This window comes from Kogia breviceps, chromosome 2, assembly GCF_026419965.1.
Source record: "Kogia breviceps isolate mKogBre1 chromosome 2, mKogBre1 haplotype 1, whole genome shotgun sequence".
NCBI classification, from domain to species: Eukaryota; Metazoa; Chordata; class Mammalia; order Artiodactyla; family Physeteridae; genus Kogia; species Kogia breviceps.
This window is the reverse complement of record NC_081311.1, coordinates 146,922,712-146,935,342: the sequence shown is the minus strand read 5'-3', so window position 1 is coordinate 146,935,342 and position 12,631 is coordinate 146,922,712. Positions and strand designations below refer to the sequence as shown.

Below are 12,631 nucleotides of genomic sequence, written 5' to 3'. Positions count from 1 at the left end.
AAAAATGAGGGGTAAGACGTATTCCTCACTTACTACTTCAAAGATGTGGCTGAAGAAGAATTACTTCAGTACTTCCTGTATGTCATCTTGTGGAAGGGCAGCATGCACAGGTGTCAGAAGGCTGACTGCTAATGCAAGGAGAAAGCAAAAAAAATCTTCCAGGGGAAAAAAAAAAAGTCAGTTAAAAGTCAAAGGAGAAGGGGCTTCCCTGGTGGCCCAGTGGTTGAGAGTCTGCCTGCGGATGCAGGGGACACGGGTTCGTGCCCTGGTCTGGGAAGATCCCACATGCCGCGGAGCGGCTGGGCCCGTGAGCCATGGCCGCTGGGCCTGTGCGTCCGGAGCCTGTGCTCCGCAACGGGAGAGGCCGCAGCGGTGAGAGGCCCGCATACCACCAAAAAAAAAAAAAAAGTCAAAGGAGAAGAATTCTAGGATCATTTGGTAAAGGAGCAATTCGTGCTGCCCCACAGCCAAAGTCCTCTGTATTACAGGCGTGAACAAAAATGGACACTCTTAATCTAGAGCTACTAGCATCACTTTAACAAGCTCTGTTGTTGCATTCTCTATGTGCAATTTTTTTATCTGAAGCATATAAAACATTCTAGAGAGACTTCTATTTTTTTTTTAAAGGTTTAAAATTAAGAGGAGGGGGGTGTTCATGTTTAGCGGAGGTGTCACTTTTGGGAAACACTTCTTTTACTGATGATGTCAGAAAAATGAAGAGTCGCAGAGCAGGGAAGCGTGTTCAGAGGGAAGCAACGGAATGTCCCAGCGAGTGGACATCTAAGGAGCTTGAAAGACAGAAAGGAATGGTAACGAGACCTGATCCTAAAAAAAAAAGGAGCCCCCTTCTGCTTGGGAAAGCAAAACATACAAGGAGGCAACCAAAGGAAGTCGCACAGTGGAACAGGGGGAATGGAGAAGCTGCAGGGCTGCAGGGAATAGTGACTGCCAAGGGGTTTCAGGAAAAATGAGTTAAGAGGTGGCTGGCATGACGTAAGAGGACAGAGAGCCCCGGGCGTGGAAAGGGCAACTGAGGCTGCCAGGGGACAAAAAGCCGCTGGTGGAGTGGGGGAAGGGCAGCACCCTCGGAAGGAGCCAGAGGCGGACTGACGTTCGTGACTGATGCCTGCTTTCCCCCAAATTGGTCAGAAATTGGGATTTTTCTACTTTGATTTTATAATCAACTAATTTTCAAAGAACCAGACTGCTGACCACTTAAAAAACAAACAAAACTACTGAATGTACTTGTAATTGGTATCTGATTTCCAAGTAACTTCTGAGTTTATAGTGCCACTGGGCAGTTTAGCATTAAATCAGTTGTCACTGGACAAGTCTACAGAAAAAATGTAGTTATTTTGGGTTTCTGGTTATCTGGATTCTAGGTAAATGGGAATTTAAGGTACTGATTAATAATTGCACTTTCATAGGACTTAATAGTTCTCTAAGTGTTTTCATACGCTAATTGGAAATGTGGTCACTCCAACAACCACCGATTTGCCCTCAGATGAGGCTCCCAGAGGTTACTGGCCCAGCATCAGGTGCGTAATGAGTGGAGAAGCTGGAATAAGAACCTGGGTATCTGTGATACCTGCTCCAGGGCTCTTCCTGTCAAAATTATACTGCTTCTCCAAAGTGTGTACTGTGATAAAAAGCACCACAAGATAGCAAGCTATTTTCAAAGAGGGATATAGTGAAAAAAAAGCTGAATGCCTGGCAAGAAGAAGCAGTTGAGCACAATACCATGTTCACATGTATTTAACATATGCTACTGAATCTCTTAAAGAAATATACATGTTCATTCATGTCAGATTAAACCTACCCCTAAAATTCCATTAGGAATTAAGACACATGAGGTACACCGATTAAGGATCAAATGCATCCTGAAATTTCAACAGCCCTGGAAAGTTATGGAAAGGGTCTTCTAGATACTGGCACACACGACGCACAGAGCCTGCCAGTGCTTCCTCTTCTGTGATAAAGAGCTCCTCTGACCTCTCCCCATCCACCTCTATCATTCTTTGCTCTTCAAATCATCCCACTTTGACACCCAAAGCTTCTCATGGTATGCCACTATGAGGCTGCTGCTTATTCCTCCTAGTTTCTAAACAAACTTAAAAAGAACATAGCTACTCCTGTGGTTTATCCACAAGCACCCCAGGGACTGGGTGGCAGGCCATCCCTGGGCAGCCAAATACTGCTCTAGTGTTTCACTCCTCCTATGTTCTCTCTCTCAAATATGAGTCAGAACAAGACAATTCTCAGATCCCTTGCTTCTGTGAGTGAGGCTGATGAACTCTGTCAGGGCACCACATATAGCTTGATGTCCCTGAAGAGGTAATTGACCAAATGGGACCTAAAAATCCCAAAGTAATGGAAGAATTATTTACTTTTATCATGTTTATGTAAGCACTTTGTTTCTGAGAAGTTTACTCATTTTGGCTTATGATGAATAGTTTGTGTCTTTATAAAAGCTAAATATGTAAAATGGGCACATTTTAGTATTACAGGTAGTGTGGGTATCCTGACAATGCTCAAGTTTAGAGAATGGAGATCTTTGGAAATCAAAATCCAGGTCACCTTGTCGGTTTGTGCCTTTCACCTACTGACTGTCCATCGGACTTGCCTGAAGCTGGGATGCTGAGAAATCATCAGTGGAAAATCAGGCAAATGCCTTGTCAGGACACTTTGAAGAAATGGCTTTACTGGTAATTAACAGGGCTATTAGGCACCCACATAATATATTTCACTTTCTGTATCATTTAAAATTAAAATTAAAAATTTCCCAAGAAAAAAAAAGAACATAGCTACTATAGTATCAGAGCTTCCACAGAGAAAAGGAATATATTATTTACTTGATTCATTTATTAGGATACACACTTAATCCTAACTTCATGTCTAGAGGTTAAAAGAAAGAGACTGATGTAACATTTCCCCACTGTACAACTGGTGAGTGTCCTTCCTGATTTAAAGTGACCAATTCCAGGGGCTTCCCTGGTGGCGCAGTGGTTGGGAATCCGCCTGCCGATGTAGGAGACAAGGGTTCGTGCCCCGGTCCGGGAGGATCCCACATGCCGCGGAGCGGCTGGGCCCGTGAGCCATGGCCGCTAGGCCTGCGCGTCCGGAGCCTGTGCTCCGCAACGGGAGAGGCCACAACAGTGAGAGGCCCGCATACCACAAAAAAAAAAATAAATAAATAAAATAATAATAATAAAATAAAGTGACCAATTCCAAATGAAGGCCATGTCTATTAACTTTGCATAAATATGTATTAATGATGATAATTAAACTACTTTTATTTCTTTTTAGGAAAATTATTTTGCAGTACAATACCTCTGATTGTTACCAAGTTTTTCCTTTTCTTCAGTATAACTCATAACTATTCATATTATTGCTTTTAAAATTCATATCATATCATATCAGCGATGACATATCTTATCATATATCATATCTAATCATATCATTCATATCAGCACATAATTACTCTTCCCAAAGCTATGACCACTAACCGTTCAGTTGTTTTCTCAGCTTTCTCCTTCTTACTATTCTGTAGCTTAGTATTAGATATCCTTTTGTGGGCTCTAGGAGGGCAAAGACATGATGAAACAATCACTCTATGAGTGTATGTGTTTAAGAGCGGAATATCATAAATGGTTTCAGAACTAATTAGAAAAATACTCTATGGAATGGATATTTCAAGGGATGAAGGGAATCATCTTGGCTATAAAACAAGGAGGGTGAAAGAGATAGTGATTCCCAGAACAGGCAGATTCCTAGACACCATACCAAACCTCAGGGGCAGCAGAGGACCTCAAGACCGTGGCCCATAAAATAACATTTCTCTCTATTTTAGCACCGTAAGCTGCCTCTACTGGAGTCGGGGTAGCAATTACTACCATCTCGCTCTCTGTGCTCTCCCAGCCTCAGGCTTCTGCCACCACCTTCTTCGATGTCTGTTCTCCCTGAACTCTCATCTGTACCCCGGTCCTAATCAACTCCCTTGAGTCTCCTTTCTAGTAAAACCAGTTAGCTGGGGGCACAGTGGCAAAGGCAGGGCAACTACAGAGAAGCAAGGTGTGCCAACCCTGTCCCAAAGGGCAATCGCTTCCAGTTTCCCTCCTCTTTGAACTTTAGCCTGTCAGGGTAGTAGTGGGGGTGAGTCTTTATGGCAACTACCACATTCTTATATCAACACAGAATGGGACCAAAAGTTGCAAAGGAATGCTACTGGTTACAACTACTCAACATTCTTGATCAATACACGTGATCCTCAAGAAATTTTAAAATTATATTGGTTTGAATACATAATATGTTCAGATATTTAAGAATTCAAATAGTAGTAAAAGGTGTACTAGATTAGCGTGCTAAGTAAGTGTCCTTCCCATACTCACCCCAAAATCCCAGCTCTCTTCCCCAGAGCCAGTCACTGTTACCAGTTTATTGGGTCACCCTCAGGAGACAGTCTCCACAGTCACAAGCATAAACATATTTATAAACTCATATTTAACATCAATGGCCACCTACTCCTCTGCACCTTGATCTGTTCCCTTCTTACATCTGAAAGATCATGCCACATCAGCAAATATAGAATGATCTCATTCTTTTTAACAGCTACTTAGTTTTGTTTCTGCTCCTTATTTAACCAATCCCATACTGATGGATCTTTAGCTCTCTCTAAATCTTTGTCATTACAGACAATGCCATGGTGGATGTCTTGATGCAAACTCATTTTGCGATGTACAAATGTATCTGTGGCAAAATTTCTTAGATTTTCTGGCATGAAAAGGCAAGTGGATTTTTAATTTTGGCAATATTGCCAAATTGCTATCCATAGATGCTGTGCCCTTTTGTACCCCTACCAACAATGTATGAGCCTGTCAGTTTCCCCAAAGCCTTGCCACCCCAAGGAATTAACAAACATTAAGATCTTTGCCAATTTAACAGGTTAAATAGTTTAAAACTGCATTTCTCTTATGAGTTGAGCACAATTTCATATTTGTACATGCCACTAGTAATTCCTTTACTGCGAACTGTCTGTTCATTTCCTCTGCCCCTTTTTCTATTAGATTAACAGTCATTTTTTCTCATTGATACATAGGAGTTCTTTGGATATTAAGAAGTTACCAGTAGTCTACAACATGTTATAAATAGTTTCTTCCTGGGGTGATGATGTTTATCTCCTGACTGTTACACATACTATCTTTTCTTAAATGAAGTTTAATTTATCAATCTTTTATCTTATGCCTTCTGTATTCTTTAAGATGTTTAAAAGGTTTTTGTAAGTGTAGAAATAGACATCTTCTATAATATCTGATCTCCATAAGCCTTTAGATTCACACTTTTATTTCCTCTGTTAGCCCTTTTTGAAATAAAACTTGAAGACAAGCTGGGATATAATATCCATCTACTTCCTTCCCTGACCTTCCTGTTCCATCATTCTGAGCTCCTGTGGATTATGATCTCTTCCTTTCCCTTGCTATCTTCCTGAAGTTTCACATGGATCCTACATTCGCTTGGCCTACCTTGGAGATCACACTCTTTTTATAGTTCTTGCTTCAACTGGAGGTTTATTGGGATCAAAAAGAATTTCATTAATGTCTTTTCATAATCAACATGCCATTCAAATTGTGCTACTTTTTCTATTCTAGGGAAATTATACAACAAAAACTGTTCAGATTGTTGCCTGATGGGGTGCGAATATGCAAAAGCTTGTCTAGCTGCTACAGTCAAACAGAAAGCAAAAATGTTATCTTAATTTAAAATAGAATCAGACTTTCCACTTTATCTACAGAAATGACATGTAACAAAAAATTTTTTAATTGTAAGTTTCTTTTAGATACTTTATTCTTTAAACTTTAGTAGTTGATCACAGTATGTTACTTGCAGCAACATTGTATTATGTACAAAAAACATTAAGGTAACTTCTTCAAATTTATGGTAAAACTTAAGCACTGGTTTAGGAGCTGTGAAATAAAGCTATTGCTGGAAATTGAGGCCAGGTTTATTTTAGATTTGACTTTTGAAAAAAAGATTCTGAAAATATACTGCTGTGTTCTCCCTTCTACTTCCACACTCTTTTCAAAAGGTGGATAGGTCTGTCTCAAGAACTACAGTAAGAATTGCCTCAATAAGATGCAAGATAAAAAAATAAAAGTTGATGTTCTATTCCTGACTCAATTCCCTCTACACTTCGATTTTGTCTCATATTAGCTTATGGAAAGAGAATGACAACGGAAAAGAAGCACAGGATAATTTAATTTTCTCTATCCTTTCCCATCCATTGAGTTAAAAGACAAAGCTATGGGTATCAAAATAGAAAACATGAAAAAATTTTAAACAATCATATATTTGTACTGTTTATTCCTCTCATCATACCCTCATAAACAAAGGCTTCTCTCTAAAAATCTAAGAAAATTTTAAAAGATATGCTTGATTTCACTTCCTACACCAACCACTCAAAGAGAATGACAGAAAGGAAGCTTCAAGTCCACTGCAGAGGTTGCTATTGGTTCATCTTCTTATTCATCTACTCATAATTTAGATAAGAGCTTTATTTCCTGTTACCACCAGAAGAAGTAAATTATTTGACACATTATCTGCTAATGGTGCTAGCACCTCACTGGGCAAGTCTCTGGGCCTCAGTTTTTCCACCTGGGAAATGGAAGAGGTTGGAATCGGAATAAAAAATTTTTTTAAATCCTTTCACCTCTAACACCTCATGAATCTAACATAAAGGTTATTCAAGCATCAGCACATCAAGCAAATATAAGTATCTCCAGTGTCTGGGTACTTTCTTCATATATTTTACAAACTGACATCTAGCTTTTCTTGAACAGAAAAACATATAATCCATCATCTCTAAGAAGATAACTTTTGTGTATTAATCATGAATTCTTTGTACTCAGTCTCATAACACCGGTGCAACATATTAAATGATACTCTGGCAATATTTTACTTAAATGTTTTTTACCTATTTAAACTAACTGTTATGTACTTAAGCTTATTTATTTATTTACTTACTTAAGCTTATTTTAAGAGTGAAGTTACATACTTAATGCTCCCTCTAACCCAGTTATCCCTTAGATAGTCCTGGCTATCAGACTACTTGGAGTGACCTCCTTTCAAGCTCTACCTTTTGTCAGCTTACTATATAGATTTTCTGAGACACTGGCCCCAGCAGATGGAATTCCCTCACACAGGGTAGTTTTTACTTTCAAGTAAACTGCCAAACCACTGTAAGAAAGAGTCCTTGGACCTTTCTGCTTCCCATAATTCACCACTCTATTAACATAATCCTTTTACAGATATTTAACATTTGCATTATGATGTATTTTAATATAAAAACTACATTCATACATACACAAAGTAAGTGAATACAAACTTTCAAGAAAATGGGTTCATATAACCCACAAGGAACTTCATCTTGAGACCATCATGACTCAATATACTCAGTTCCCTGTAATACCCAAGTTGGATCTCTTAATAACCATTCATCTTTGTCTATTTGCTATTTTTCCCTTTAAAAATCAATTTGACACTAAGTCATGGTCCATTCCCAACAAATCTGAATTCACCCATCCAGATATCTCTTCCCTGACCTCTGCCTTTATCCTATTTGATAACATGACAAAAGGACTTACCATGAGTAAGTCCTTTTAAAGCTTCTGCTTTTAAAAAGCCAATAAAATAAAACTATATTTAAGCACTCCCAACTCAAGGAGGTCTAAACATAAATCTGGAAAAAGTTTAGGGAACAAAAGAAAAAATAGATACTTCATGCAAATTCTAAAACCAAAGCCAGATCCACCCCACACACACGTATACATATTCAACAGTGATTTGTTTTTGGTAGAGTCTGTTTTGGGTAGATCCTTGAGGGCAGACATGTTTATGACCCAGCACCTAATATGGTGTTTGACACATACTAGGTGTTTAATAAACGCTGGCTGAATGAGGAATGACACTCAATGTGCCCGTGTCACCGCCACATGAGACCCACAGAAGTGACCAGCCAGGGGGTTGGTGATCGAATGGATGGATGTAGAACTGCCTCCAAAGTTCATGGAAACTCAGAACCACACTAGAAAGGCAGACTACTAAGTTCAGTAACTGAGATGGACATCATGTCAGTTACCCCTAAAATTAATTTTAGTTCATTTTCTTGATCAAAACTACTAAGTTCACTCTGGATTTCAAATCATATAAACACACATCTATTCAGGGGATGTAAGGAATGTATAGCTGAAGCAAGGGATGTGGATAATCATGCTTGAATAACAGAGGCTTTATTATTAATAATAATAATAATAAAAAGAGTCCTTTACTTTCTTATGAGCTTTTTTGATAACTTCTGACTTTATTGGTAAGCAACAAGCTTTTTTCCTGGGGAGGTCTTTTTTTTTTTTTATTGTATTAAAGATGCTGCCACATTGTCATTCAACTGCTTTTGGAATTACCAGCAATGTGTTCTCCAAATCACTATGCCAAGGGAAGGCAATCCGACACACACACACACACACACACACACAAACACTTATGCTTGTTTGTATTTGATTATTCGTGTTTGCTTGTTTCCCTGGCTTGTGTAAATTAGTACAATTTTAGAAAATAATTTGGCAATATCTATCAGTTGCATATCCACACATCCTACACAATCAACAATTCTATACCTTGGTATTTACCCAAGAGAAACACTTGCCCATGTACCCCAGGAAACGTGAATGATCAAAGCATCACTCTTTGCAATCTTCTTAAAAATGAAAAAAAAAAGGCCATTGGTAAGAGAGCAGGGAAACATATTGTGTTACAGACAAATGATGGAATATTGTACAGCAGATAAGTCAATGAACTACAGCTGCATACAACACGGATGAATCTTAGTGACATAACGTTGTGTGGGAAAATAAAAAGTCTCAGACATGAACAGATAGTATGAGACCTTTTTTTCAAAATTAAAAACAAACTTTAAAAAATTAGGGCTTCCCTGGGGGCGCAGTGGTTGAGAGTCCGCCTGCCGATGCAGGGGACACGGGTTCATGCCCCGGTCCAGGAAGCTCCCACATGCTGCGGAGTGGCTGGGCCCGTGAGCCATGGCCACTGAGCCTGCGCGTCCGGAGCCTGTGCTCTGCACAGGAAAGGCCACAACATTGAGAGGCCCGCGTACCGGGAAAATTAAAAAAAAAAAAAGTATTAGAATTATTACTTAAACTTTGAAGTAAAAAAAAAAAAAAAAAAAAAAAAAAAGCCCCTATTTTGAGAATTCATGCCTTATCCTTCCAAACAAGACAACAAACTCTTGAGGACAGAGGGACATCTTTTCATTCTTATTTGTATCTCCCACATGCCTAGACCAATGTCCTAAACAGACAGGTGCTCAATAAGTAAGTATCCATTGAATGATTACTGCATGTTACTTAACCAAGGCATTTTAATAAAAATTATACCTTCTCCCTAGTCCAACAGTTTTATGAATAAAGTCACATAAAACTTTTATCTAGGACTTCCCTGGTGGCGCAGTGGTTAAGAATCCGCCTGCCAATGCAGGGGACACAGGTTGGATCCCTGGTCCGGGAGGATCCCACATGCCGCGGAGCAACTAAGCCCGTGCACCACAACGACTGAGCCTGTGCTCTAGAGCCCGCAAGCCACAACTACTGAGCCCACGTGCCACAACTACTGAAGCCAGCGCGCCTAGAGCCCGTGCTCTGCAACAAGAGAAGCCACCGCAATGAAGAGTAGACCCCCGCTCGCTGCAACCAGAGAAAGCCCGCGCGCAGCAACGAGGACCCAACGCAGCCAAAAATAAATTAATTTTTTAAAAAACCTTTTATCTACTCAGGCATTAACCTAATTCTACTTCTGCAGTGATGCTATAGATCTCCCAAAATACATATTTCTTCTTGAAAGGACTTTTATCTTTTTTCTTGGAATAAAGTTAACTAACGTAAAGTTAAAGCCATCTAAGGACAAGAAAACTTATATTAAGTGATCCTGTAAAAGTCTAACAGAATCACATTATATTATAACCAAGAAACATCTGATAAACCATCATAATTTGAAACTGAGATATCCCAAAAGGAATCCATCCGCTGAATGTAAAATGGAGTTATCAACATGAAAACTGAAAATATGAGCAAACCCTGGATTTTTAGGCTTTCTAAAAGCAAAGATTTTAATTTCAAAATACTGTGTTTCTACTTGGAGAAAAAAAATTATTTTTAGGTGGAAAATACACGAAATCCAGGGGTAAAATAATAATAGGAATAATATTCCACCAATCAGGGCTTTCCTTATATCCCAAGGAGGGTTATGCATGTTCTCTGTAGGTGATTATAGCCTGGTTACACTGCAGCTTCCCTTCGACCTTGGGAACCCTGCTCACTCTGAGTTACTGTGAGGTCTTCTGTTTCATTTATTATTAGTCTTTATATCTGCAATGCCGTAGCATTGGATAGGAATATCAACATTGTGAGCTCGCAGTACATAAAACTGTAGAAATGCTTCCAAAAAACAAAAAGGGGAGGAGGGAGGGAGTAAAAATACAACCAAGAGGAAAACAAAGTTAATGATATTGAGCAGGAATATTAAAAATTTTTACCTCTGGAGAAAGACCACATATATTAATCAGCTCTATGATATACAACTATCCATTAGGATGCAATTTTTAAATTTAAGAAAAGATAGTCAAGAAAAATTATTTTGTTATTTGGGGGAAAAGAGCACAGTTTGCTAAAACTAATCCAGCGATTTAAAAATGGAAATTCTTATAGAGAAAAAGCCTATAGGACTTTGCATCCAGGAGGAAGAAATAATCTGGCAACCCAGTCGGTTCACTTAGTTTCGTGTCAATTGCTTCACGTCCATTATGTAATGCTTTCCCCAGCTTTAGGTCTCTGTTTAAGCTACCTTCAGGTATATAACAGATTGCTACAAAATCAGTATCTGGTCATAACTTTCAAAAACAGCTTTAAAGATGTCATGCAGATATGTCTGTATACAGCAGAGGCTTTTTCAAAAAATGTGCTGGTGTCATTACTTCTTCCCGGCTTCCTCCCTAGGTCTCCCATCCCCTCCTCGCCCAGCATCCCCGGCCCCACGTTTTGCAGGCAGCTCCCGCTGGCTGCAGGGGAAGCACGTCTTGACTGCAATGAAAACCCTGTCCCGGTCTGAACCAGAGAAGGCAGGCTCGGCCCTGGCCGGGGGTGTGGACGAAGGCTGCAGGAAAGGCTGCAGGGGCGCCGGCAGCTTGTGGGCAGGGGTGCCCCGAGAGGGCAGTCCGCAGTGCACGCGCACAATAAAACCCAATGCACAACTTCCCCAGCCGCTCCTCTCCGCTCCCCAGCTTCCCTGAAAGGTGCGGCGTAGGCGTTAGCTGGAGCGGGCGCGAGCGCGCCGGTCGGGTTCTCCGCAGACAATTATATCAGTCCCTGTCCCTGTCCCTGCCCCAGCTTCCATCCCAGCAGCCGGGGCGAGGGGCTGCGCGGGGGGGATGCAGGAACTAGAGCCGGGCGGCCGGAATTCCCCACAACGAGGGGGAGGGGAGGGGAGGGGAGGGGAGGGCGGCGAGCGCAGACCGGTACCCAGACGCCCCCTCCCACCTCGGCCGCGGGGCGGGACTGGCACCTACGCCCCGGACTCTCTGGCCAGGGGAACCCCCGGAGGGCTGGATGCCTCAGAGGCCCAAGCCGGGCTGCCCGGCCGTGCGTCCCTCAGGGTCCTCGGCCCTCCGGCCGCGCACAATGCCCCCGGGCCGGGGTGCGGGCACCGTCGTGCCACTCCAGAGGTCCCCTCCGCAGCTAGGACACCTACCTGGAAGACGAGCAGCGGCGCCGCCGACCTTGCGGCGGCAGCGGCGGGAGGCTGCAGACGGCCACGGCAGTCGGGAGGGCGCGCGGGCCGGCCGGGGAGCGGAGGCTCGGGCGCCGCCTGCGTGGATCCGCGGTCTCCAGCGCCGACAGCTGCGGTGACGGCGGTGCTGCGCCTCCAGTGGTCGGCGGCGCCGCAGCCCCTCCTCTCCCACGGGCGGGGCGCGCTGGCGGGGCGGTGCTCAGGGCTCCCCGCCCCCGGCTGCCGCTGGCTGGCTGGTTGGCTGGGCTGGAGTAGAACCGCGGCGGTCGGAGCTCCAGCTGCGCGCGGGACCGGCTGGATACCCTCGCCGCGCTGCCCGGAGAGCCGCGGGCTGGGCGTGCAGAGCCTCCGAGGCGCGGGGTCTCACTGCCTGGGCTCACTCCCGGCCTGGCCCCCGTGGGAACACCCCTGGTGCCCAGAGATCACAGCCGTGGAGCCCCTGACCGGACATCCCCGGGCCTGAGCGCCGTAGAAACGACCCCGTTCGCCCTACCTCCAGCTGGCGGAGGTGGGCCAGCCCTGGTCCGCACGGGGTGGCCCCAGATGGTCTCAGCGCTCGGGGCCTGGAGCGCAGCCCCTCCCAGCACCGTGGGAGAGCGGATTCAGAAGGGAACAGCAGCCCGGCCACCTCCCTGGAGGCGCCGCCCGGCCCCTATCTCAGGCCGTCGCTCAGGCTGATCAATAAACAAACGGGACTGTGTGTGCCTGCTCCCTCCCTCCCCCGGCCCTGACGCTCCGAGCAAAAACTTCCCCGGTCCAGAGACACACCTCACTACGACCCTTCCCA

At 43.2% G+C, this 12,631-nt stretch overlaps 1 protein-coding gene across 25 annotated transcripts in view; it reads right to left on the bottom strand.

Annotated features, from left to right (window-relative positions):
• The window catches only part of OSBPL6 (oxysterol binding protein like 6), a 206,506-nt gene extending 194,508 nt beyond the window's left edge, over nt 1–11,998 (bottom strand). For 12 of the 25 annotated variants that reach the window (XM_067026357.1, XM_067026364.1, XM_067026369.1 and 9 more), the window contains exon 1: nt 11,806–11,951. The gene's annotated coding sequence lies outside the window, so the exon portion shown is untranslated. Of the gene's footprint in view, nt 1–11,805 lie in introns of all 25 variants that reach the window. The other 13 variants (XM_067026361.1, XM_067026365.1, XM_067026382.1 and 10 more) reach the window with 6 other exon arrangements.
• Nucleotides 11,999–12,631: the final 633 nt, after the last annotated feature.